Below are 22,911 nucleotides of genomic sequence, written 5' to 3'. Positions count from 1 at the left end.
AATAGTTCTATTTCTGATGATATTACAAGCTGATGTCACCATCAAAGACGCCTCAGTGATTTTTCTTTTTTTTTTTTAAACCACATTGAAAGCGTGTTTGTGTGTTTTGTCTGCTTGGCTTGCCTGATAAATTGGGGCCATGTAAAAAGTGATCTTTCCAAAAATGGCTTGAATAATAGATTGTTTTGTTGATCAGGTGGCTGTTTACTTACCCTTTCAAATTCCCTGTTCTCTCTCCTCTCAGCTGGTGGCCTCCTATTGACTTGTTGTTATTTTTTCATGAAGTGAAGTGGGGGCAATAGCGAGTGCTGCTATCACTCCGTCTTAAATAATATAAACAAGAGAACAACAAGAAAAAAAGGTTTGGTCTAAGTCATCTTCCCTGTTAGTTCATTTCAGACTCGATGGCCCTCGTTCGCTGGAGCATGATGCGTGCGATGAAAATACGAGGGTCCTTTTCTTTCTGCGGCCCCGTGTGCACCACCCCCATAAAAGTTGCAACTGCCAGCTCAGGTGGAAAAATGTTGCAGAGTAAAAGATGTATTCAATAAATAGAGAGGGACAGCATGGGGCCTGGGGAGAGAGCGCATGAGACAGAGGTTTGGAGAGTGGAATAATGGAGGAGAAGGTAGATGGGGCATGAGTGTACATTAAACAGCGGTGCTTGACGCCTGTGAGGGGAAGCGTACTGCTGGGAATATAACTCTTAACTAGCATTGTCTCCTTTCAATTTAAAGGAACAACCACCTCTGTCATCTATGTAATTCTTTTTTAAGGATGGGTGTCACTGAAGTTTAGCATTTAAATTTATTTTCCCTGCCCCAGGATGTTATGTTGGGCACAATATTAAAGAAATAATACTGTTGCTTAGAGCCACAGAGTGCTTCAGACAACCATCAATATAAAACCTTAGGTAAAGGCTTGTTAGGAGAATGAAATATTGCACGTTTGTAAGATACACATGTAAGATACATGCTTCATGTGCTGAAATGGTCGTTGAAAAAAGACAAACAAAAATGGCTAAAGTAGCTACAGTGCCTTTAAAAAGTATTCCCCCCTTAGATGTTTTACCCTTTTATGACTTTAGAAATCAATCAGAGCTAATATACTTTGACTTTTTTTCAAAATACACACAAAAAAAAGTCTTTAATCTACAAAGCAATGTCAACTGAATAAAATTATATAATGTAAAATATGTGACTGCATAAATATTCACTCCCTTTAAGTCAGTATTTAGCAGATTGCACCTTTGGCTGCAATCCCACCGCTGAGTCTGTGTGGAGAGGTCTCAATCAGGCTTGCACATCTGGACACTGCAATTCTACGCCATTCTTCTTTGCAAAACTTCTCAAGCTCTGTGAACAGCCTTTTTCAAGTCCAGCCACAAATTCTCTATTGGATTGAGGTGAATTTGCTAGAAGCATCCCCACAGCATGATGCTGCCATAACTGATCTTCAAACTGGGGATGGTGTACCTGTGATAACAAACATAGCATCTTGTCTAACTGCCCAAAGGCAACATTTTGGTCTCATCAGACCAAATATTTTTTTTCCACTTGACCATGGAGTCTTCCACATGTCTTTTTGTGGATTTTAGTTGAGATTAAATGGGTTTTCTTCAACAGGACTTTCTCTTTCTCTCCCATTAAGCTTTGACTGGTGAAGAACCTGGGCAACAGTTGTATGCAGAGTCTCTCCTGTCTCAGCTGCTGGAGATTGGAACTCCTTCAGAGTATTCTTAGGTGTCTTGGCAGTATTTTTTATTGCCAGGTTATGACAGATGACCGACTGCTTTCTCTCTAGTACCCACAATGTGTTTGCATTAGGAATGGGACAGGTTAGCCCACTAAATGGCTAAATTTGGATATTAAATTAGCTGGTGCAATAGGCTATTTATGAACCAGTTAAACAAATTACCTATCTTTTTTTTTTTTTTCAAAACACAGGCCTGAAATCCTGGTGAAATGCTCTTTGAAAACTCACCAAAGCCTCCTTCCATCAGTAGATGTTGTCTTCAGTAAATGGACCAGATGTAAACATGAGACACTTAACAATAGCTTAGCATTTAGTGTGTCAATTGAAAAGCAGGGTATGAAAGCGTATGGAACCAAAAAATTGAAATAAAGTTGTGTGTAGGCTAAAGGTCAGGAAAATTATTGTCCACTGTAAAGTTAAATGGTTAAAAGTGGCTAAAAAGTGGGAAAAATTGGTTTAAAGAAACAAAAATTGGATAAAAGTAGCAAAAATGGGTTATTAGTGGCAAACAAGGGCCGACAATGGGCAGAAAAATTATGAAAAACAGCTAAAAAGTAGAGAAAATTAGTTAAATGTGTCAAAAATGGGAGAAAATGGGCAGCTAAAGGAGTGAAAAGTGGTTGAAGAGTTGCAAAAGTAAAGTAAAACTGATTCAAAAGTTGGAAAAATTGGTTCAAATAAACAAAAATTGGACAAAAACAGCAAAAATGGGTCATGAGCCACAAACAAGGGCCGACAATGGGCAGAAAATTGGTGAAAAGCAGCTAAAAAGTGGTAAAATTGGTTAAATGTGTCAAAAATGGGCAGCTAATGTGGTGAAAAGTGGTTGAAGAGTAGCAAAAATGGGTGACAATTTGCAAAACCTGTTAAAAGAGGCAAAAATAGGTTAAATATGGGGCAAATGTGGCAGAAATGGCTGGGATCAGTCATTCATAAAAGGGGTTCAAAAGTGGCACAAATAAATACTGTAATTTCAATGCTACAAATCCAACACACATGCATTGATATCATCAATACATTAGAACTGGGTTAGGGTTCATTTTCTTGGTTTTTCAGGGGCCCAGCAAGTTCTGTTGGCAAGCCTGCACACACCTACCCCACTGCAGCAGTTTCAGGCATTAAAAATAAGTTTGTAGAAAAACAAATCATGTTGATGATGGCCTTTCTTGCATTTTTCATTCATAAAATGTTGTCAGCATTAAATTCAGACATTTGCATAACCACCTTAAAATTGTTCACTGGACCTTTAAAGGTTTAAACAAACTAATCAAATAAAACAGGTTCATAAAACTGAAAAATATGCCATGTAGCCACTGTGCTGTGTGTGATTGTATTATAAAAATGTTAGATTTTGTGTTATGCACTGTGCTTTTTAAACTAAATTGAAATTAAGATGTATTGAAGAAGATGGCAGTGCCAAGTAAGTGGATAGTGAAATTCAGTATGGGTAGTTTAAAAAAAAAATGTTGGTAGTACCAACACACTGACACAAAACATGACTTTCTGAAGTGAATAGCTTCCTTGTTAGCACTAAGAAAATGTGCGTGTGCCTTTATATCTCATAATGAGTGAGATTACAAAGACTATTTGGGTCTTGATGAGAGATTCTCTGTGTGCCAATCCATCACGCTGATACATACCTGTCATGAAGAGAACAGAAATGTGCCATTGTAGTCGTGCCGGCGTCACACGAGTCGACGCTGCACCGCTGGTGATGGGGCTCTGAGTGACAGCTGGTGCCTTGATTGTCAGCTCAGCACTCCCATGACCTCCCATGAGTCTATTTGTACTCTACACATACAGTAACACGCTCTCCTACCAGAGAGAGATTCCACATAAAAGACAAATGATTCCGTTGATTTGTGAGGATGACAGCGTGAATACTGAAGAAAATGACATTCATTTAAATCTTTTGTCCAAATTTCAGCGGTATATAAAGAGAAATTCAAGCAGTGTCATGGAAAATACTTTTCAATGTAGTGTGATTGACTAAAATAGCAATAAAGAAGATGTTTTAGAAATGGAAGCTTTCGTCCAAACTATCGTCCCCTGCTTCAGTAAATGGACCCAAATTTCCCCCAGCCCTTCTAAATCTGAATAACACAAACAGCCGGCCCTCTAAAAAGCAAACCAGTCAGAAAGCTCCAGAGCCCAGATTCCACAATATCCCAGTTGCATGTCTTTGTGTCACCAAGACCACATTTATTACACCTCCCTCTGTCTATTTCAGACAAAGCATCAATTTGAAGATGTGAGGTATCACGGTGCAGAAAATGTCACATTTTCCCCGTCATCGGTGCCAATGTTTTCTCTTTCCACGGCCCGGAGGAGAAAAAAGGAGTGGCCTCGGCATGCATCTCTGCCATCTTTCCATTCCCCACGGAGATATTTGAGTGCGAGATGAGTCTGCTTCTCATGCTGGGTACACAGAGAGAAAAGAGAATTGGTGGCGACGCGTGCATACTTAGGAAGAAATGGCAAGTTTTTCCTCGGCAATGGAAACACAGCAAAAGTATTCAATTTGCAACATCTGCTTCGCTTCAATAATGCATTGCATTTGAATGTTTTATAAGTAAACTGTGTAATCTTTAGCAGGAAGGATGGGGCATTGTATGGGAGCTGTAACTTTTCTTTTTCTTTGAAAAACATGGATGATGTATTTCCGCACACTGTTACCAAAGCTGTGCAATTAATCACAATATCATCATCTAGATATGAGAATTCACAATAAACATGCCACAAAAGTCTAAAATACTTGCAATAGATAACCAAAGTCATTTTGTGCTGGTAAGCCATGCTTTCTCTCTTACCATTTCCCCTTTTATAAGAAAATGTATATCATAGTAATTCATCAGTCCCAGTTATGCATATCAATGCTGATATGTGTTGATACTTGTATTGATAATACTGTCCAGTATTTGGTGGAGAAATAGAGATGTGACATAAAAAGCTGTCTAAATGTAAAGACAAATGTCATGAGGGAATTCTGTTAACCTTTTTAACACCTAATTTAAATACCTTACATAGAAGTAAACCTTATTCACAAACCTCATATAGTCTAAAGACAGATAGGAGCCATTTCTATGTAAGCTCATAACTACATTCGGGAGTGATCATTTATGTACCAGTATTAAAACATAACTTGTCTGGCATAATTGTCATAAACATAATGATGATGATCACAGCTTAAGCGCATGAAAATAAAAGAAAACACTATCTCAAATTATTAGAATACTATGGTAAGGTCAAATTTGCAAAGGTGTCCTTAGCCTTCATTCTCTCACTCTGGATCAGTACACACAGCCACAATCACAGGGAAGACAATCAGTGACACCCTTCACAAGCAGGGTAAGCCACAGAAGGTCACTGCTGTAAGGACAGGCTGTATCAAAGTATGGGCCTCTCCCATTTCTACCACTTAACCCTGCCCCTTGCCCCTTGAAACAGAGTAGTAAGTGGTAGGGGTGACAACTTTCCCTTAAAGGGCACATATTTAACCCCTTTGAGACAAGTTTGTATTCTCAGAGGTCCCCAAAACACGCCTGTGAAGTCTGGTGTTGAAAAATACCCCCGTATTGGATTTTTGATGTCTAAAAGCCCCTCTGTTTGAGCCCTACTCAGAACGAGCTGTTTCTGTGTCTGTAGCTTTAAATGCCAGTGAGCTGTCTGACTCCGCCCATCTTAGGAAATGGATTTGGATTAATGGATGTGGCTCTTCTGATCCAGACAAGGAGGGCAGAACTGTCTTCCAAGCGGGGAGGGCCAATCAAACCTCGGGGTGGGGCTAACTCCCCACATGACATCATGAGGGGGAAATCTGAGAAAGGCTTGTTTCAGCACACATTTTCTGAAAGGTGGAGAAATAGAGGGGGGAGGGAATGGGTTTTTCTGATTCTTGGGGGGGGGCACATATTTTTGCTAGAAAAGCCTGAAAAGATGTTTTTTGCATTATATGTGACCTTTGATACTGTTTTGCTGTTTTGTTGCAGTGTTGAAACAATGACATGGCGTGTCACATATTTTCCATGTGGTCAGAGTCAAATAGCAATCACATTCATGATATAAAGCATGAAGAATAGCCCAAAGACTTATAATGCATTCTAACCATTGTTTATTTACAGTAAACCTAATACTGTTGTTGCAAATGAACAATGTTTTTACATGTTACAAATATTCGAAATAATGAAATACAGATAGTCCAAAACTGGGAATTGCGTTAAATAATGCAGTCTTCATCTGTTGTTTATTTGCAGTATGAGTCTGGCTGCAGACCTTACTTTTCTGATGGCCACTTTCATAGGCCGTTCATCTGAGACGCTGTCTATTTCAGGAGTGCAGTTATTTGCAGGTACAATAATATTTCCACTTTTATATTTTTTAAGTTAAACTTTTATAGCCTACATAAACAAAGTCTGGCAGCACAGACTAGAAATATTTCATAAAAAAAAAACAGAAAAGATCCGAGGTCTAATCTAATATTAAATAATGTAGAGACCTGTTTTAGTAGAAGCTACATGGACAGTGGCTCACTTAATCTTTGCTAGCTTAGCTAAAGCTAACACAACTGTACCAGCTACATTACTAAGTAGGCCAATTTAGCTAAGTTAGCTTGAGCAATGTGAACTTTAGCAAATGTTGCTATGTAGTTATGTAGCTATGTTAGCTACATAGCTAATGTAGCTAACATAGCTGTATAGCTATATAGCTACCAATGTTGGCTATGTAGCTACACAATCTACATAGCTAATGGAGCTACATACACTAAGTGGAGGACAGGCTTTTTTCCTGTAAGCAGAATGTTTACTTGACTTTATTAAATGTTATCATTAAACATTTTTATAACCAATTTTGGCAGGTCAGGTTTTTTAGCATTTAACTGTTGGTATCCTAATTATTACCTTAAAGGGGACATATATTATTAGCCCCGCCCCCCCGGATTCAGTTGGCCCTCCCTGCTTGGATAAGAGTTCCGCCCTCCACTCCTGATCTTCCTCTCAGCTGCCAGCTGAGAGGAGGATCAGGAGAGCCACATCCATTAAGCCACATCTGTTTCCTGAGAAAGGTGTGGTCAGGGGCGGAGTCGGACGGCTCAGTAACATTTAAAGCTACAGACACAGAAACAGCTCGTTCTGAGCAGGACTGAAACAGAGGGCTTTTAAGACATGCAAAAATCCAATACTGGAATGTTTTTTCAGCAACAGACTTCACAGACATGTATTGAGGACCTCTGGGACCAATATAAATTTGTCTTAAAAGGGTAAAATATGTCCAGTTTAACCCTTAACCTGACCCTAAATGGAGCACTTACTCGATATTATTGTTAAAAGTTTAAGCATGTATTTCTGTTCTGAAATAGATGGCGTCTGAGATAAACGGTCTGTAGACAGACCCTCTCAATATTGTTGTTGTTGAACAATGTTATTTCATGTCCTATTTTTTTCCCATGCCTGGATAAACATGTTGCAAACACGTTTAGTATGTAAATGTATGCACGTATGGAAAACTGTGATTTGTAGAAAATAATGCACATTTCAGTGTTTATTTGTTGCATCTCATATCATTATACCAAGCTAAACAATGTTTCTGCTCATATATTTCCCATCTTACAGACCTTTTGTTAAGCCTGCGCATCTCGCTCTCTAACCACTGTTATGTTTATTTGTAAATAGCGCATATATTTGAAATGGCATATTTAGCTTGATTATTTAGCTTAGGATGCTAAGTACTACTCCGCATCTCATAGAAATGAATGATTTTCCCTTGAAAAAAATTGGATAACAACAATTCCTTGGCACATTATAGTTGTTTTCTATACCGCCTAAAGACAATAGGATCAAAAATGAGACAACAGTGATTTCAGCCATGCACCAGAGCTTTATTAACTACCCTTCATCTCTGATATCATCAAAAGGCTATCATCAACTAAAAGTTAACAGCACAAACCCTGAGCTCCTCTATCTCCTGAACGCGACTCGCCATCATTTGCTGTTTTTTTTTTTTTTTTCTGCCGCCGTGACTGATTATCATTACCTTTTCTTGCAAATACCATGCTCATTACGTTAGTGTACAGCCAAAACATTAGTAGAGGGAGCCTATCTCTCTCCCATGAAGGCAGAGGGGAGGAGAAGAGCTATGGAGGCAGATTTTCCCCTAGCCTCAGCAGCCAGCCCTGGCGCGCTTGGCTATTAACCACAATGAACATGGGCTTTGTTATTAACATCTGTTCATCAGGGATCGGGCCCAGGACTAATCACCCCTCACACCTTCTGTTTCTGCACAAGAAGAGAGGCAATCAAGGGCATCATTTGGCAGCTGGCTGGAACTACTAATGCTTTTCTCCTGCTCCACTCTGCCCCCCTCCCTTTCTCTTCATCGCCTTTTCTCTCTTCACTGCCATCATTTTTTCCTCTCTTTTTCTCCCCTTATCCTCAAAAAATGTCTCCCCTAGCCTCTTATGGGATTATGTTATTTGGGAAGAAAACACACATGAAGACAGCCTGAAGAAAACAGAAAGAAAATGGGTACACGCACACACGAACGAAGGCAGAGAGTGAACCTTTGATAGCGGCGAGATGGTAGATTTACTGATGGCCGTAACAGTCCGGCGCCACGGGTGGCTCACATGAACTCAACCTCATCTCAGTCTCTCTCGTCTGTTCCTCCCACTGTATCGCAGGCAGATGTTCACAGGTTCATATCAGCGCCCGAAACAACATTCAGACAGGGTGTGAGCGGGGGGAAAAAAGGCAGACACAGGAAGAGATTGAGAGAAAGATGTGAGATCCAACAATGGTGAGAAGGCAAGAGATAATAGTGAGATTGACAGATTAGCAGTGGGAGATACTATATGTCAATAAAAAAAATCACTGGTGCAGATTCATTCCTAGAGCTAAGGAATGGAGTTTTTTGAAGGTAATGTTGGAGATAGAATATGTGACACTCATACATCTAGGCCAACAGACTGCAGACTTTCTCCCATTTTAAATCACAGCGTCTTTCATGATTTTTTCTCTGCATGTTCGTCTGTGTCAGTGCTGTAGCGACCATATGATATGTATTTTTCTGCAGCGACTTATGCCAGAGATTGCAACATTTGTTGTCATCGGATTAATCCCTTTGTCAGCTCCGGCCTCTCGAACACATTGTGTCTCCTTCTGTTACCCACAGGAAGGAAGGACTTGGGCATCTGTGTTTGGGTTGGCTATGTCTAAATCAGCACTCCTTGTCCTGTCGCACACACATACACCCACTCTCTAAATGTCTGTTTCTAACTGAGAACAACATGTCCTCTCGTGTCTCAGTAGAGCGGCTTCATAGCACAAAGGCCTTTCATGTGTGGATGTGTCTTTCTGATGGCTGTCACAGTCGGCCCAAGTTCTCCAGGGCTGTCAGCTTGAGATGATGTTTACCAGGATGCTGCTGTCAATCACAAAAGTTGATACCACTGATACTGCTCTGTAATGTTTCTTTGCTGTTAAAGGATTAGTCTGCCCAACTCATAAAAATAACCAAAATATTGCTGCATACTATTTCACCTATCCTCGAATTGATAAAATTACAGTGATACTGAACGAGTGTTGCCTAAGTGTACTAGTTTTCTCATTCATGATCATCACAGAACTAATAATTCATCTATTGACAGACACCTGACTCCTGCAAACCCATGTAGTGGAGGTCTGAGGGTACAAAAGAACCCCCTTCACAGCCAGTGGTCCAGTATTTATCAGAAGCTGCGTCTCCAGTACCCTTAGAAATGTGCAAAATCTAAACAGTGCAATTAAAAACAGTAATGGAAACACCTGAGTTTTGAAAAACCTCTCAAATATTGCAAAAAAGTTTTAATGTTCTTATGAGGAGGTTTCTTAGACATTTCGATATAGAAATATATCAGGACGTAATGTATGGGGTCACACGACCCGTTCACTCTGAGACAACATGGCGCGGTACGTGTGGACAAAAGAGAAGACTGAGACTTTTCTCAACATCATACTTATACCCGTATACTTGGCCTTTGCCATACGTAGGGACTTTCTCTTTTGTTCAAAATTATCAAGGCAACCGCTGTAGATGTAATCATAACCGTACCAACACACAACTGATTTCAAACACATGGCTTCTTTGCAGCGGAGTCTCCTGAGATGAGATTTAATGAGAATTGCGAGTCTCATGCCCAAAACTCCCTTCAGTGGAAACACATTCAAAGCACAATTGTACTTAGTCAAAATTTATGAAACATTGCATTTTATTTTGTGAAAGCCTGTAACAAAAACCCAGCTAGAGCCAGAATCAGCTTTAATGGCCAAGTATCCTTATGCAAGGAATTTGACCATGGTTAGCTTTGCTCTCAATGTACATTAATTAAAAAACACAAAAATACAACTGAAAAAGATTTCAATATGTACAAGCTCTTCTAAGGTATTTTAACTTTTTTTATTTTTTCAAAATCTTTTTTCAAAAGCTAATGCCACTGCAAGTCAGCCAGCGATGTTGTGTTGGTCACTCTGGATCAAACAACTAGCCCAACATGATCCCAAGAGTGTTCAGTGGGACGAGCGTTGTCATCTTGGAGGATAGAGTTCAGTCCCAGACAGGGGAGATATGGGATTGCCACTGGGTGCAGAATTTCATCTCAATATTTCTCCGCACTAACCCTGCAAAGCAGATGGATACGCCCGTTTCCGTGTTTCTCACCGGCGAATCTATTTTGCAAAGCTCCCACCTGAACCGTTTGGGCCCGGTCAGAACATGACAGGACCAATCAGCAATGAGGGGCAGTACTTTTAGGCGTGGGCAAAGTTGTGACGTAAGCAAGCAGCAACAAGACTGCAAAAGACATTTACTGACATTTCTACAGTCGCCATGATTCGCGTTAAGCAGCTCTAAAGGAGTTTACTCCTTTCATAGGGGCGCAGCTCGCTACGTCACGTGTTTTGTTGCTCTGATTGGCCCGTAAAGACGTGACAGAACATTCATCCAATCACCCTCCAAGTTATTTTTCAAAGGCTTTGCCCTTTCCCAAACCCTGTCTGTGAGTGGTTTTCCAGATGGATGTGTGAAACAAATCTATCTGGCATGCCAGGTTATCTGCACTGAGATTGCCTCCAGTAAAGACAAGCCTTGTTTTTCCAGTGATGCCACCCCACACCATCAAACTGCCTCCACCCAAAGATATTACTCCATCAATACGGCAGTCAGCATAGCATTCGCCTATTTTCTCCACACTTTGACCCTATGATCCATCTGCTGTAGGTAAAATCTGGACTCATTACTGAACATAACGTTCCTGAGCATGTTCAGGTTCCAGTGCACCTGTTTCTGCCAGCAATGCAAATGGACCTGATGGTGAAAGACAGTTATGGCAGCCCTCCTGGCAGCCCTATGAGGGTTGGCTGTGTGCAGTCTATTCAGGATTGTATGAACAGAGAGCTATCATCCTGCAAACCCTGACTGCAGATCTGTAGAAGACAGACTATGGTTCCAAAGTCCTGACAAGGTGAGGAAACGGTCTTCTTGAGGTGTCGTTTGAGCTCAGCAAACCTGCTGCTGGTATTTTTCTACATCTCCATTTTCCCTGGCACACTGTTGCAGCAGGAGTGTGAGGCTCCTTGGCTGTGCTGTTAGCTTTAGCAGTGCTATCTCTCAGTGTTGGTAATGTTTACATGGCAGTGTCTGACACTGACACACTGCATACACTGTCTGTGGAGACACGAGTTACTCAGCTTGTCCTGTTTCCCCATCGATACGTTTAAGACTCGTTGTGGATTCTACAGTCTCAATCCGACATGTTTGCTATGTGTGCTACACAAAAGTAATACAGCCTACTGTAGGAATACTTCATGTAGCCAAGTTCACATTATACACCACCAACCACAGTTAAAATAAACAGGACATCAGCTGGCCAATATGGATAGTAAAAATGACAGGATTTATCTATTTCATACTAATGACAGTTGTTATGTGATCATGTTAACTGGTGACTTAAAGTTGCATGTGTTTGACACATGTTGCATCAGCAACATAATCAGCTTAATTACATAATTCCTATTGTAGTATACTGACAGCTTTCAAGCGTGCAGCACGATACGCTATGGCATTTGACCCTGTTGCCATGTCTTGGTTTCTTCTCTGTTGGTTGCATAGAGATGGGTGAGGAACAGGGAATGAGGAGGATGACAAGTTGTCAGGAGTGTCATACAGGAGTATTTTCTTAGTTTTCGTTCAATTTCCTCACTTAGTAGAGATTGTTGGCTTGCTTTACAAAGTGGAGATAATATTGAATAAATAATATCCATATCCATGTCTGAAATGCTCTGATTTTTGTCTTCACATAGGCAAAACTGTTCAGCTTGATGCTGTAAAAGGAATGTCAATATAAAGCACCACATTTCTGTTTGTGTGCCTTCAAAATGAAAGTGTTAGATACCATACTATTGACACTGGAAACTGAAATTCACAGGAAAGAGGATTCTATTTTTAGTGGACACAGGGTTCACAGTAAGCATGTGACGTAATGTCTGACGCTTGCAAGCTGTTGGAACATGGTGTGAGGTTGTCTAAATCAGGGGCTCTCAAACTTTTCAGCTGGCGACCCAAAAATAAAGGTGCCAGAGACCTGCACTGTACCGGGGAGTGGTTGAAACACAGTTAGACAGCCATGCACATTCAAAGGTAGTAATGCACAGACTTATATACTTTAATTAGAGCATAAATCTCACTAAATGACTATGTTTTTATTTAACTAATTTTATGCATTTATTTTATTAAAATTGGTAAAATATACCATATGAAATCATTTTAAAATATTCTTTATTTTTTGGATTGCAACTGGCACCCTCCTCTCCAGTGTTAATTTTGGCAGCCATTTTTAATTTTAGTTTTAGTTTTAGTCTTTAAATGAAATGCATTTTAGTTTTAGTTTCATTTTAGTCATTTCTACCTTTTTAGTTTTAGTCTAGTTTTAGTTGACGAAAACTCGAAACATTTTAGTCTAGTTTAAGTTGATAAAAAGTCCTCACATTTTAGTCTTTACTTTTAGTCAAAGCATTTATTTTCTTGCCTGAATCTGGTATCAAATCATGATAGTGTGTTCTATGCACTCTTTGCCCCTGCTTTCTACAGCTGAGAGGCAGGATAGCTACAGATGCATTGTATTTTGACAGATTTACCAACAGTGGAGAAATATCACAGATGTTGAATGTCAGACAAAAACTAAATTACATTTTAGTCTAGTTAAATTCATTTTGACAAAAACTAAACTTAGTTTTTGTCAATTTTAGTCATCACAAATGTCTGTTAAACTAAAACGTTTATTTTTTGTCATGGAAAAAAAAGCTGTCAACGAATAGTTTTAGTCGACAAAATTAACCCCTCTCCGTGTCTCATGGCCCCCAAGGGGGTCCAAACCCCAAGGTTGAGAACCACTGGTCTAAATAATTGTTTTAGAAAGGCTAAGGGTTAGATGGTTAGGATCAAGTAAAATACCTCCTATTTACCAAAAATTTCCGACATTATTATGAGAAATTACTTGATAATTGTTATACTATTACAAGGTTAAAACTTTTTTCATATTAACAACTTACTTCTTGATAAAATACCAACTTTTTACAATGTAATTACACCTTATTCCTGACAAATTACTACATAATTACACTTATTTTGATACAAATATATGTACTCAGGACCTAATAAAATAAGGTGATTCCAAGATGATCATATTATCATGAAAAGGCTAAAAAAATTTCAAGAAATATTTCCTCAAACTTTCATTTTTCCCCCCTAAATTTCCATGACAAAAACCCCAAAAAAATTAAAAACTGATTTTCCCAAAACTTCTTATGAAACTCTTCAAAATATATGAACATATCCCTTAAATTTTAATGAAAATCCTAGAAAATTTCCAAGCAAATTCTTTGAGTTATCCAAACAACAAATCCTTCTAACATTTTAAGCAAATTACTTAAATTTTGACGGATTTTCCAATCAAACTAAGTGAAAAATTCTAAACACAGAAATGATAGGTGTGTTGAAGGAAAGCCAGAATGTTTTGACCTCATATGTGGGGAGTTAGAGGTTACTAGTACCCGTCCAGAGATGTTAGCATATTGAAATACAAACTATTTTTGTTTGCTTCCTTTTTTTTAATCCATTTCTCAGATGGAGTTTCTCATCTTTGAGTAAATGAGGCTCTTAGTGATCCATAACTGAAGTTAATGCATCCATATGTTCTCATACATGTGTGTTAGCGTGATAATTCAGTGTTCCAGAGTATCACTTTGCCCTCCTGTTTAACAAACCTAATAGACTTTATGTTATTTTCACTTTGTTGTCAGACTAAAACTTGCTTTCTTACAACATTTAACCAGCACACAAACACTCTATGATCCCCTCCACCTCCCACCATGTGTACTACTGCTAAGTGTGAGCAGGATTTGTCTAATTAGCCCGTTTGCAGGCTCCGAGCATCACTTTTAATGAGGTATCAGGTCCTCAAGGTCATTTCCGCTTTTCCTGCTTTGTGTGTTGGCGTGTGAGCGTGAGTGTTTTCTCTTCCCGTCTGTTTGTTTGTGTTCTCTTTTTTAATTGAAAAATGTTGACTCAGGTTGTCTCCATCTGTTAAGTGAGGAGCAGCATGACCGCAAATAATTATGACCTTTGCAGTCTGTCTCTTCCCACAATGCCGTTCTGTCACGGAGAGCACTGTTTGTGTTGTTTCACTTTCTTTGTGAATACAGACAGAACACTTGAAGATACTCATGATGGTGCAGTCATTCAGGGAATTGAGGCTGAATGTGTAAAGATTTCTTTTTCTTCCATCGTCATACCAACATGTTTGTCTGTAATTCATATTCGCTTCCTCCCTTCACTTTGATTTCCCATTTCCAGCCGCAGGGGTCAGCGCTAACGCACTCAGTAGACGTTAGTCAACAATAGCTTTTTGGTCACGGCTCACAGCATCCACACTTTACCTCTTCAGACAAGGGTCGTCAATTTTATTGTTTAAGAGTCATTCTGCCTAACCTTTATTGACTCCATTTTCTTTCATTTCTTGACCTAACTACCCGTTCACTTCTCGTCTCCTTCCCACTTTAGTGCATATGTATTCACCACGCAAGACCTCCCTCATTTCCACTCTCCCCTCCATTGTTGTGCCATTCTTCACGGACACTTCTATTTCTGTAATGGTGCATGGTCAACCATTATCTCTCATCACACATCTGTCTCTCCAGCACATTTGCTCATATACAGATTGTGCTTTTCACCTCCGTGTCCCCTCCGAGTGAAGTGTCCGTAACATTTTTACCAAGCTAGCGCTGCTAGCAGAGCTGAAGCACCACCCACATAAATACCAGTGTGATTCAATGGCAGGAAGCGTGCCCATGGTGGAAATGATAACAGTGGAACTGGTCTGGGCCTATATAGCCAGGGGAGTGTGGGTGTCCCTCCTCTGTCCAAGTGAAAACAGTGAGGTTTTGTTTGGAACTGATTTTAATTTCTCCCACTTACTCGGGATAAGTGGGACTTGGTAAGTTGGAACATCAGCCTCGTCTTTGAACAGGAATTTCTTTTGAATTTCTCCTTTTCAAAATCCACAAAAGTTCCCCAAAATCAAAAACTTGGTCCACGCATGCATGGGGTGTTGTGGGACTGTGAAAGCACCGTGATCAGTTTGACGTTTTACCAACTTTGAAGTCATTTTCACAGAAAACATTTTAAACCCATGGTGTTTCATCCAGCTTTAAGTGTTTCAACTAGTATTTTTAGCCATCGTAACTGTCGGTAAGGACTTCCAAACCCTCCAACCAACACAGAAGTAACTAAAGTAACTTAGCAGACTGTCAGCTGGCATCTTACAACATGCCACTACTCCCCTTACTGACTGGCTGTGAAAGATTTCTCCATCTGGAGAAAAGGATTGCAGATCTGGAGGTGAGAATCTCCACTCTTCATCAGATTAACACTAATGAGGACTTTACTGACTCCATGGTCAATAAAGAAATTACCTAAAATTTCTGTGACAATTCTTTAATATATTTTTTAAAGTATCCTATAAAAAGTACCTCAGAAATTCTTCAAATGTCTCAGTGAAACTTTAAAATAACACTGAAAGATCCCAGTAAAAAAATCCCCCAAATATTCCATGTAAATTCCTGAAAGTTTTAAAGCTAAGTCCTAAAACTTCAAAGCAAATTCCCCCTAAAATTGATAGCAAATTCCAAAAAAAAAAAAAAAAAGATTAAATATACTCCTGAAAATTCGATAAAAATGATGGAAACATCAAAAAAAATTATTTGGAATTTCCATGAAAATTCTTGAAGCTTTTGTTTATTTTTTTTTTCTTAAGATTTATTTGGGGCATTTTTGTGCCTTTATTTGATAGAGGAGGACAGTGAATAGACTCAGAAACAAGGACAAGAGCGGGGGAGAGACATGCGCCGAATTCAAACCCTTGCAGTCCGTGTACATGGGGTGCGCCTTAACCACTCGGCCACCTGTGCCCCATTATGAAGTTTTAAAGAACATCCCACATCAAACAATTCCCAGTCAAACCCCCAAAAATTTATAAATAAAATTCCAGTAACATGTTATTTAGTGGGCCCTAATAACCTACTAGTTTTATAGTAATAAGTGTAATTGTCTATTACTGTCTAACGAATAAGGTGGTATTTACCTTTTAATGAGTTGCATTTTACAAAGTAATAGCTTGGAATTATGGCAATGTTAAGGACACATTTACCTAGTAATAATGTATTAATTATCAAATAATTCCTTGTAATATTGTGGCAATTATTTCTAATTAGGTTATATTTTACCCTCACTCTCATCCTCTAACCTAATCCTAACCCCTAACCCTAAAAAAAACTCAAATGAAGGAAACTTAAATAGAAGATTATCATCTTATTTCTTAGAAAGTAATTTGTAAAATACCTAATTACAAGACAATTTTACAATATTACAAGTGTTCGGTAAGGACACTTGTATTTTTGTAATGGTGCATGGTCAACCATTATCTCTCCACACATCTGTCTCTCTAACACGTTTGCTCATGTACAGATTATGCTCTTCACCTCGGTGTCCCCTCCAACTAAAGTGTCCATATCATTTTTACCAAGCTAAAACTTGAAACAAAGCCCGTCCTCACAGAGCTAGCACTGCTAGCAGAGCTAAAGCACCACCCACATAAATACCAGTGTGATTCAATGGCAGGAAGCGTGCCCATGGTGGAAATGATAACAGTGGAACTGGTCTGGGCCTATATAGCCAGGGGAGTGCGGGTGTCCCTCCTCTGTCAAAGTAAAAACAGTGAGGTGCTAAACACCTTCCATCCCAGCAGTGGCGGGGGGCTCACAATGCCATTAGAAAAAGTGTGGGGAAACACTTGGAGTGTCAATTCCTCAGGCTGGTTATACCGCGAGCCTCTGTGTGTCCAGGGATGCTATCGTCATGTCAGTAGGACAAGGAGACAGGGGGTGGGTGCTCTAGGAATTATATATTGAGGATCAAGGAGAGCTGTGAGGGATGTATTGTGCTGCTGTATATGTGGTCTGACCCCAGGATGGCGATTTAACTACTTACCGGCAGGCGCGGTGCAGTGACGAGCCCACCAACACAAACAGAAGAGCTAATGAGCTTGCATGCATTAACATACACACATACCATGACAGATGCAAAGCAGACACGCACATACACAACAAGTAGCATGTGATAGCAAAGAAAAGTAGACCGGGCCTTGATGGGTTAAATGGCCTTGTCCCCCCTGTGTTGCAGGGGAATGTGCTCCTGTGCTGTGAGCGATCGCTTCCTCTCTCTGGGGCTCCAGCATGGGGCCAGACTGGTGGCTGTTAGCTGGAGATGGATGACTCCTCATCCTGCCCCTCCGACAAGTAGAGAGCACAGGCAGAAAACAACACATAGAACCTGAGCATACAGCTGGGGAAGGCACTTTTATTTTTACAGCAGTCCACTGCATGATCAATACAACTATGAGATGAAATTAATTGGCATTGACCCTTGATTAAGCCCTTACAGATATCAGGTTACCATACAACCTATGGTGACTTTGTTACTTTAATTCATGAAAATAGAGTATGGTTGCAGTCATTCAACATACTGTATAGGAATGGACGAGTAATCGCAATCTAAGCGACACACTCTATCTCAGTGGATTCTAACCTGAGGTCTGAGGCCCCCATGGGATAATTCCAGACATCTCAAGGGTCATGTGAGGCTCTGCCCACTCTAAGGTTGTCAAATTAGATCAGCATCCATCAACATGAATAATGATGACTCATCCACTGGATAGTCAGTTCAAAGGTCTGTTGATAAAACTATGAAAAAAAAAATCTCACAAAAAAACCCAGACTTTTCAGTTAGCCACTTCTAATTCATGTTCTATTAAATTCAAATAAAATGTGACTTGTGACTGCAGTGTACCTTTGTTTTTTTTCATGGGGGGGCGGGGGGCGGGGGGGGGTTAGATATAAGATTTTCAATTTTAGACAACAATGTGTTACTTTTTTGTTGGTGCTGAATTCGCACTTAACCTTGTAAAAGAGATGGATATGCCCGTTTCAGTGTTTCTCACTGGCAAATCCATCTTGCAAAGCTCCCATCTGAACTGTTTTGGCCTGGTTAGAAAGTGACAGGACCAATCAGCATCAAGGGGCAGTACTTTCGGGCGTGACAGAGTCGTGAGGTGAGCAAACAGCAACAAGGGGCCAGTGCAATTATGGCGGAAGACATTAGCATGAATGCTGCTAAAGCACCAGTTTTATCAGAACTTGATGACATTTCTTTGTTAAAAGAAGAACAAAGACCAGCAGTGAGTTGTTTTCTTTTCAAAAAGCCAAAAGTCAAGTACTGACATGTCTACAGTCGTCATTGTCGCGTTATGGAGTTCTATATTGAGTTTACTCGTTCGGTTGGGGCGCACCTCAGTAGCGGCTACGTCACATGTTTTGTTGCTCTGATTGGCCCATAAAAATGTGACAGACAGAACGTTCATCCAATCACCCTCCAAGTTTTTCTCAAAGGCTCTGCCTTTCCCAAATGCTATCTATGAGTGGTTTACCAGATGGATGTGTGAAACAAATCCATCCATGCCAGGTTAGTGTCCCTTACTTGTCTCTGTGATATGGGAAACTTTTTAAGGGCTTCTAGTGGAGCCAGCCATGAGTGATAAATGACATCTGGCCATCACTTTCTTTTCTGTTGCTTTTGTTTACAGCCCAGACTGCAATTTGAGACGCAAGGATGGAGTAAGTGTTGAACAGATTTTTAGCTGTAAATGGAGGCATCTGTATATAGGCTACTGTAGATGTAAAGTTAAAGTGAAACTGCAGTTCAATTACTGCCAGTTGGTTGTGGGGCTGCATTAAAGTGGAATAAAATCTGCCCATTTTACACTCCTTACTTTGTTGAGTACTCCTATATGTGTATGGGGATGCTCACGGATAAAACCACACAGTGCCTATAAAAAGTATTCACCCCCTTGGATGTTTCACCCTTTTATTGATTTTATAAATCAGTGATGGTCGATATAATTTGGCTTTTTGACAAAAAATGCAAAATCTTTAATGTCAAAGTGAAAACAGATTTCTACAAAGTATTGTCCATTAAATGAAATAGTTGATGAGAAATAAGTGATTACATAATTATTACATAAATATTCACCCCCTTTTATGGGACTGAACTAGTTTAACAGAGGTACAGCCGACTGGTGCTAGTAGTCTCACAGTGAAATGGGGATCGACTAGGTGCAGTGAATGTATCTCAAGTGTAATATAAAAGACACTGTGTGTGTGAGGTCCAGTCACTTTTTTTTCAGTATTCCTGGCTACAATTACACCGTGAAGACAAAAGAACACTTTAAGCAACTAAGAAGAAATATTATTGAGAAGGCGGGGATGGATACAAAAAATCTTCTGAAGCACTGAACATCCCCTGGAATTTCTGGCCACCAAGACACCTATAACCACTCTGAAGGAGTTACAAGCTTCAGTAGCTGGCATGGGAGAGACTGTGTATACAACAACTGTTGCTTGGGTTCTTCACCAGTCAAAGCTTTATGGGAGAGTGGAAAAGAAAAAAACACTGTTGAAAAAACCTCATTAAATCTTGACAAGAGTTTGCCAAAAGGCATGAGGTAGACTCCATGGTCAAGTGAAGGAAAGTTCTTTGAGCCGTTGAGACTTAAAAGGTGCTTTTTGGCCATCAGACAAGACGCTATGTTTGTCAGACGTCATCACCATAAACACTTCAGCCCCACTTTGCAGCATGGTGGTTGCAGCATCATGCTGTGGGGATGGTTCTTTACAGCTGGCCCAGATAGGCTTGTAAAGGTAGAGGAAAAAATGAATTAGGCAAATATAGGAAAATCCTGGAGAATGATCTTGTTAAGTCTGCAGAAAAACTACTGCTTGGGAGAAGATTTATTTTCCAGTAAGACAGTGACCTGAAGCATACAGTGAGGCTACACAGAAATGTTAAAAGACAACAAAGTGAATGTTCTGGAGTGGCCGAGTCAAAGCCCAGACCTCAATCTGATAGAACATTTGTGGTTTGAAAAGAGCTATTCACACCTGAACCCCATGCAGAGCTTGAGCAGTTTTGTGAAGAATGGAGTAAAATTTCTGTGTCCAGATGTTTGAGCCTGACTGAGACCTGTCCACAGACTTTGCTGTGATTGCAGCCAAAGTGCGTCTACTAAATGCTGACTTGAAGGTGGTAAGTATTTATGCAGTCACTTATTTTATATTATACATTTTTATTTTTTTTGCCAAATTATATTAACCACAATTGATTGATAAAATCAATAAAAGGGTAGAACATCCAAGGTGGTCGATGCTTTTCATTGACCCTGTAAGTGCTAGACTGCTGGAACCTACTTCTGACAAGGTACCTGGTATTTCATCTATGAAATTGGTTGCATCCTTTATTTCAGAAAAACCAATACACCACTTTAAAATGTTATTTTATCTAAATTTATTTAACCAGGAGAAACCTCATTGAGATCAAGAATCTCATTTACAAGAGTTTCCTGGCCCAGAAAGGCAGCAGCACTATCACAGAGTTACAGACATAGAGCAGAAAAAATATTACAAACACAAATCAAACAAATCCATGTCACAGAACAACAAGTCATTTGTCAAAACATCTACAACCAGATGCCTCATCCTACAACCAGATGCTGCACCATTCTTACAAAATGAAAGCCCACTTGGAGTTTGCAGAAAACTCCAAATGAAAGCCAAGTGGGCTTTCATGTGTTTTGCACTGAGGGGCTTCCATCTAGTCACTCTGCTGAAAGCCCAGGTCCATGGTGGGCTGCGGTGATGGTAGTCCTTCTGGAGTGGGATCTCTGGAGCTCAGCCACAGTGACCATCGGGGCTCTGACTAAGGCCCTTCTCCCCTGATTACTCAGTTTTACTGGATGACCATCTCTTTGAAGAGTCCTTGTTGTGCCAAACTTCTTCTGTTTGGGAATTATGGAGGCCACTGTGCTCTTTGGAACTTTCAGTGCATCAGACATTTTTGTAGCCTTCCTCAGATCTGTGCTTTGCAACAATCCTGTCTCTGATCTCTGCAGGTAGCACCTTTGACCTCATGGCTTGGTTTTGGCTCTATGCATTGTCAGCACTGAGCCCTTCTTTAGAGAGTTGTGTGCCTCCAATCAGCGTGTTGAAACATCTCTGCAGTGCTTGAGAGAAATGTTAAGGTCTGCTTTTTTGTTGTTGTTTTGTTTTGTTTTAATCAGCAACATTTTTTAAAATTCTGTTTCTATTTTGTCATGAAGGAGTACTGAGTGTTGATCAATTAGAATGAAAAAGATTTTTTTTGACTGCAGCAATCAGGCTGCAACATAAAAAATGAAAAAAGTGGAGGGGGTCTGAAAACTTTCTGAATGGACTGTATGTTTAGGATTTATGGTGAAGCCAATAACACCCATCATACCAAAGTCCCTTGTGCCATAATTACATGAGGCATCTACATTTTTCAAGGTGTTTCTGTAAATATAATTACATTATTTGATAAACGGTTGTGCTTTTAGAGTGGTATATTGGATTACAATCATCTGTTTGGAGTTCAGCATCCTGAGTTGTTCCAAGTACAGAGTGTTCCTATATTTTATTGTCTCTTGGAGCCATCATTGTTGTTGTCATGCAACATTAGTGAGTCATATTGAAGTATCACTATGGTGCTAGTTCATGAAAGAAGTACATTTATGGAGTGAGTTAGATTTGATTATTGAGTCAGAACAATTGTGGATTCATTTAAATCTGTTGCTGCTTTAGCCCAATGCCTGTCCAATATCAAATCGACTGGTTACCACTAAAGAAATAAAACTGGAAAAAAATGTTCCAAAAGTAAAAAAATCCTTGTCCATGTGTTTGACCACATGAGTTACTACACTTCACCCTCTCTACATGGTCCAAGAATGGAGGTCACCCTCAAAGCCCAGTACAAAGAACGGCCTGATCCTGCGGTGTTGACTTTAACATAGCGTCCCTCCTCCACTCCGCTATGTTCACAGAGGCCTGAACAATGTATCTAAAGTGAAGTTCTCTCAGCAGGTGGAGGTTCAAATGGGTCCCAGACCAGAGGCACCTCGGGGAGGGATCGGATGGCTGCCGCCTTCAGGCCTGGCCAAAGTTTGACCCACACTAAAAAACAGGGCCCTGTTCCAGACCATTGCTGCTCTCCCCCTGCTAAAACAACAGTGGGGAAAGTGTGCGTCAATATAGGTGCAGGATTGGGTGTAAATGGGGTGTGGGTGTGCGTCAGTGAGTGGTGAAAGAAGGGCATGTAAAGGTGTATTTGCACATGAAAACACTGACCCAAACCTGGGTAAACACACAAATGACCACCTCATGGGCTTCTGTCTTTGAACTCTCGTGATGTGCAGCTGAATGTGTCAGCGCACAAACATATGACCCGTGAGTCTGAGGCAATCTTCATGTGAGGTCAAAATGTCTTATTTATATAAATATACATTAAAAGGACGTTTTTTTATCTTGCCAAGAATGCCCATAGTAAGTCTTTGCATGTGTTGGGTTTTGTTAAGTTTAGATGAGTATCTATTTCCTTCTCTTTTTTTCATTTTTAAGATTAAATGGAAGCAAAGTAAACTATAAAAACATGGTGGATAGGTCAGACATA

This window comes from Cheilinus undulatus, linkage group 19 (assembly GCF_018320785.1).
Source record: "Cheilinus undulatus linkage group 19, ASM1832078v1, whole genome shotgun sequence".
In the NCBI taxonomy this organism is placed as follows: domain Eukaryota; kingdom Metazoa; phylum Chordata; class Actinopteri; order Labriformes; family Labridae; genus Cheilinus; species Cheilinus undulatus.
This window is presented reverse-complemented; position numbering follows the sequence as displayed.